The 6,000-nt window shown below is 41.5% G+C and overlaps 2 protein-coding genes across 2 annotated transcripts in view; both read left to right on the forward strand.

Moving 5' to 3' along the window:
- The window catches only part of ST5 (suppression of tumorigenicity 5), a 99,127-nt gene that overhangs the window by 79,746 nt on the left and 13,381 nt on the right, over positions 1 to 6,000 (forward strand). The gene's annotated exons all lie outside the window — the stretch shown is intronic.
- The window catches only part of RPL27A (ribosomal protein L27a), a 20,055-nt gene continuing 18,491 nt past the window's right edge, over positions 4,437 to 6,000 (forward strand). The window contains exon 1 of the mRNA XM_009994253.1: positions 4,437 to 4,442. The gene's annotated coding sequence lies outside the window, so the exon portion shown is untranslated. The remainder of the gene's footprint in view (positions 4,443 to 6,000) is intronic.

Raw genomic sequence — 6,000 nt, forward strand, 5'->3', positions numbered from 1 at the left:
TTTTGCCTGGTAAGGATAAAATCCTTCTTGCCCCTCTCCAAAGTATTTTGGACTGCCAGGAGGAATCTGTCTTTCAGCACAACTATAGGAAGTCCAGGCACATCTCAGACCTGACCAAAGGCTATGAGCTCCAGACAGAAACACTGACTGGTACAAGACAGGCATAAATATGTAAATACTGGGAGGAGTCATCCCGCAGGCACGTCTCTGTTAGCTTTGTGGAGCAAAAGGGGAGCAGAGTGTACTTGTCTACAAGGGCAGAAGCTTTCAGAACAAACAATGGCATTTCCCTAATCTCGTGGAGAGGGACAGTTTAAGGCTGTTCCTGTTACACCCAGGATGGTCAGGGAGCACTGACACTTGTCCTCATATTTGAATCTGTTGTTTTGGGAGTTGTGAGGCCAGGCTAGAGAGCAGCATGGTTAGCAGCTGAGAGGCAGTCTGGTCTCAGTCTTTCAGGGTCTACCTAGAAAACAGTATTAGAGATCCTTTAATCTAGCAGATAAAGTCATAGCATGACGTTGTAACTCAACTTATAATATGCAAATTTAAAAAGGAGATAAGTGGCAACCTTTTAGTAGGAGGAGTAAATTGTTGTACCTCAGCCCTGTAACAAGGTCAAGTGGAACACCAAGAGCAGTTAAATTTTTGGATGGATTACTGAAGTGAAACCTCATTCTCTATTTCCTTATAGGTTTCTTTTTAATTAACAAAAGTAGGATATGATTCTTGCAAACTAATCATAGTAATGATAGGCCTGACCATGCTCACCTGTTGCCTTGGAATGCTGCTTTCCAATAGTCTGCCATTCTGGGAAACTTGTGAGCTCGCCAGCCTGCAGGTTAAAAGGTAAAAAATGTGTGTTAGGACAAAGAGAGAAAATGTGCTCAGTAAACAGACATTGAACTTTGGCCAGGCATAAAGATCTCCTTTACTTTCCCCTGTCACAAAAATCACCACCAGGAAAGAAAAAAAGAAAGAAATTATAAAAAAAAAAAAGTAAAAAAAAAGTGAGATAAATTGGATAACAAACTCATGCCAGAAACCAGCTTGGGAGGGAGAATTTACTGTTGCCAGGCTTAGACTGGTCTGTACCTTTTCTGAGCACAGACTCACAGGAGGCTCAGCTGTGGTCTTGGTCACATCTGGCACAGCCCTACGTTGAGCTAGAAGGTCAGTTCTTTGTCTCAGGGAAAACTTGTTTTTTTCAGTCATCAGTTGTGCACTGAAGTAGGGGATGTTTAGACACAAGTTACTGTACCTGTGGAATGTGCAATAGTTCCCAGATCTTATGTCTACTCCCAGGAAGAGTTGGATGGTTGACATTTCTTTTGGAAATTTTTGATCCAAAGATCTTGAAGTGCTTTCTTAAGACTATCAGGAATATTGTGCTTATCTGGTCTGATAATGCTGAACACCAGCTAGAGAATTTCTTCCACTAATTCCTGCAGTGGAAGGAATGAACACTCATATAATTACTCAATATGTAATCATGCCCAGTAGACAGAATTTATTCTACAGCAAAAACACACATTTCTCATGGAAGTAACTAGAGAGTTTCCATTTCCTCCAGTAAGAGCCAGATTAGCCCCTGTTGAGGAGTGATTTAGAACCCACAGACCAATCCTGCTTTAACTATCAGGCAAAAACTTGCAGTTCTCTTCATCTTCTAGCATCTTCTGGAACCTGTCTAAGTCTCTGTTACCTACCCTGACATTGCTTTCCTTTTCTGAGACTGTTTTCTCTCAATCTGCTTGTACTATGAAGCATCACTAAATAGAAACATTTACTTAAAAAAACCCAACCCTTAAACATGCTGTAATGTATGTGATTACTTGGCCTAAGACAGCTGCAAGTTCTTGATATCCTGCTTCTTTCTTTCCTACCAAATACAGCAGTCATCTTTGGGCAGGTTGTTTCTGTGCAGTCCTGCAAGATGCTGAGCACCTTGTCTTACAGTCTAAATGCTAGAATTGAAGCTGTTCAATGTGAAGTGAAATTGGTGATTTAAGGTAACTACAAGAGCTACCTCTCCAGGTTTTTGAGGAAAATTTTGCACTTTATTCCCCCCTCTCAAGAGATGCTTACATTTAGTACCACTCAGATTGCATTTCTCTGGCACTTGGATTCAACGATGACTGATGCCAACCAGGGAGCTGCACATGGTCAGTAGGAAAATGTCTGTCAGGTAGAAAGGACAGCCTAAGAAACAAAATAAACTTTCAAAGTGTTTGGCTTGTTTGAGATTCTGCAATCCCAGAGAAAAGCATTCTAATAATAACACTTTTAATATGCAGTAGACTTCAGTGGCATTTTTAATATGCTATATCACCAGATTGTATGATTTTCCTTTTCCTCTTGCCCTCATTTTCAGTGGTATTTATTAATGTCACTCCAGACTTTGGCCAAAGCTCTACTGTGGGAAAACATAATCAGTTTTCCACTTGTGATTTGTGCAACAAAATTCTCTCTCCCTTTCCCATGAAAGGGAAAGGGATAAGAAGACAACCATGTTGTTTGGTAATTCTCTTCTGGATTGCTTATTGGTGCAATAACTGTATTACTGTATACTACTGTATAACTGTAGTATGGCAAGAACTTGCAACATTTTCCCAACTCAGCCTTGAGCTACCAGCAAGGGGATTTAGATAGATTCCCTCTTTTTGGCTTTTGAATGAGTAGGATTAAGGGGTTGGAATTGTTTTTCTCCTTCTTTATTGCTACCTAGAAAAAGTCTTCATCCTGCTTTACAGTGGTCATGTTGTTAACAGAGCAATGATTGCCTGCAAATCTGAAACCACCAGTGTGAACATTAACAAGCACTGGTGGGAGTGGAGGTCCCAGTGTGGAAAGAACAAGCAGTTCACACTCCTCTGGAACACCTAGGCCAGAACCACTTTTGTTATTGATTTGTGCTAAGAAACTGTCCTGAAGGAAGGGGTTGGATCACTCTGTGGGCACTAAGGGTAACTTTCCACTTTGAAATCTTGGGTTTTTTTCTTGTAACCACAAGGCAAAGGTTGGACAGGTGGCTGATGTGGCAAAGCAATGATTTTTTTTCCAAAAATCTCATTTGCTTGAGCTTTGTGGAAAGCATAGTTGAATGTCAGGTGGGGGTCAGGCTCTTCTCCCAGGTAAACTAGTGACAGGATGAGAGGCCGTGACCTGAAGCTGCACCAGGGGAGGTTTAGGTTGGATTTTAGGAAGCACTTCCTCATGGAAAGGGTGATTAGACATTGGAATGGACTGCCCAGGGAAGTGGTGGAGTCACTAGCACTGGAGGTGTTTAAGGAAAGGCTGGATGTGACAGTGCCATGGTCTAGCTGACGTGGTGGTGTTAGGTCATAGGCTGGACTTGATGATCTTAAAGGTTTTTTCCAGTCTTGGTGATTCTGTGATCTTAGGAGATACTAAAAGTTAAGTTCCTTGCTCTAAGCATGTTTCTTAGCACAGTGCCCACTGTATAAAAATATTACCTGAAGTTATGTGATGTTCTCTATTCTGGTATGATGGACATTTGTGGTGACAGAAAAGCTTTTCTGTCCACAGGCTTCTGAACAAACTTTCTTGGGGGAGTGATGAAAGAACAGGCAAGGGCCATGATGGACTCATATCTCTTCTGCTCCACATTGTCTGGTGTACCTGGAGCATAATGTGCTGTGAGGATGTGTTCAGGTAGTTACAGTGGGGCTGCTGATGAAGCCATAGTGGTAGGATAAGATAGCACAAGGCTGGAGAGGGTGTTGCAAGCTTAAGCTAAAGGGGATGTGGTCAAAGAAGAGTTTATGGATTAAGATGTTGTGCACTCAATTTTTTGTTAATTATGATAAGAAATAGGACACAGATGATGATTCAAACAGTTGGGAAAGTCTGCTCCATGAACTGTACTCGTTGACATGGCAGTGTGGCAAACCATGGCTCTGGGAATTAAGGTCAGAGAAAACAAGTCCAGAAACTAGGTTGTAACCACTGTGTTTGTCATTAAAATAAATCTCCTACCTGGAATAGTAGTACAGAGGAATTGGTGCCTGAGCACTCTGTAACTCACCTTCAGCAGTCACTGGAGTCTGTCCCTAAGTTAACTGTGTCACTGGTGGCCCACTGATAAGGAGCTGCAGCACTTCTTTCGCCAGTCAGGTGAGGCCACACTGTGATTCCTTTATGAGAATTTTATGAGCTTGGCTTTTGTCAGAATGCACTGTAGAAAGCACCAGATAAAACCTGAAGTGTGACTCATTCCTTGTGAAACAAGGTTTGGGATTGGCTTGTTGTCATAAGGGAAAAACAACACCATTTGAGGAGTTGTGAGTGTTAAGTAGCTACGCTTTTTCAGTTGTAAGCATAGCTAAAAAGACTCTGCAAAGGACAATAACTGATATTTGGGCTGATGTAATGTGGAAAATATGCACTTCCTCCTCAGTCTGTGCCACTCTCTCCCTGCCGTGTTATCCCTGAAGTCTTGTTTGTACTTTGTGAGTTATCAGGAAGGTCACTTGCAGCAACTGTGTCAGCATTCAAATTAGGGAAGCCACCGTGACTTGACTCTGCCTTCCACCCTTGGCAAAAGCAAGGTTAGGTTTTCCTTTCTGTGCCAGGCTGCTGCTGCCCTGGGGGGCAAGCCTGGCTTGGGAGCCAAGGAAGCAGTGGATGGACCCTGGAGACTGATGGGCATGATGCTATAGCAGTGCTCTGGGTTTGCTAGATCACCCACCCTGAGGAATGTTCAGCTCCTGAATAATATTTTTCCTTTGTCAAGCTCCTGTGCTGTGTGGACCCCTCTGAGTGAGGGATTTTCACCAGCTTCTGGACTGAGTCATTAGTTACAGTCTGTAACAGACAGAGGAGATGTCTTATTTGTGCTTAAGAGAGCTCTTTACCCAGTTGCATAGATCAACTGTGTAAGTAGTAGTTGTAGTGTGGGTAATGACTAAGTATGAAATGTTCAAAACTGGCTGTGTTTGAATTGGCCTGAATGGACTTGGCTCACCATGATTCTCACATGAGTGTTCCCCTCCGTCATGATCACATTTACACTAGGGAATTCTCTTATTTTATTGAGACACTTGGAGCAGAGTTTTTTATTGGCAGATCTCCCCTGGCATCAAGAGAAAAAGTTACTACTAGAGACCTCCCATTGTGACAATCCCAATGCAAAAACAGCCTAAACCCACTCAGTTTTCCCTGTAATATGCACCCACTAATTTTATTTTAAAAGTCTAATGGATCATTCTAGAAAAAGGTTAGATTCAGTAACAGGAAATTCAGAAAGTTCAGAACTCTCTGTCAAGTCATGCATGCAACCATTCCATTCTAAATGTCTTGCATCTATCCAGATTTGCACAGATTTACCTGAGGGTCAGGTGAAGAGAAATGCATTGGCTGTGGCAGGGAAGTCCTCTCTGTGTGGCCCCTTTACAGAAAGATTCTGCCACAGGGATTTCTCAGTCCTAGAGGCTGAAATCAAAATTATTTAATTATAAATTAAATTAAATTATTAAAAGTTAATACATCTATTAATTATATATTCAAATTAAATAAAAGTTATTTAATAGCTTCAAAAATTACAGTCTCTACTTCCAAACTAACTTCTAAAGGCTTGAAGTGTTCTCTGTAATTTTCTTTACCCCTAAAGGGATTCTAGAAAAGTAAAACATTATTCAGCTTTCAGGAGCTGAAACATGCCTTGCTGATGAGAGGCTGACTTCACAGTCTCTCATTCAGACAACACTCCTTTCCACAGCAGAGTACTCACAGTCCAAAAGGGGTATCATGTCTTGTATGTGTACTTGTGGGCTGATCTGATTAAAATAGAAGTAGGAAAAGAAAAGGTCTTTGAGGCTTCATTTCAGCAAAGTATTTCAGCACAATGAAAGTAAATTAAGGTTGAAACTTGTGCCAAAAATGTTTTTGCTCAATCAAAGCCTAAAACAGTATTTTGCTTTTCCTCTCATGCTTTGTTTTAATTGGCTAAGCCAGGCATGGACTGACTTTAATTCCTGC

Source organism: Chaetura pelagica, unplaced genomic scaffold, assembly GCF_000747805.2.
Source record: "Chaetura pelagica isolate M959 unplaced genomic scaffold, ChaPel_1.0 scaffold153, whole genome shotgun sequence".
In the NCBI taxonomy this organism is placed as follows: Eukaryota; Metazoa; Chordata; class Aves; order Apodiformes; family Apodidae; genus Chaetura; species Chaetura pelagica.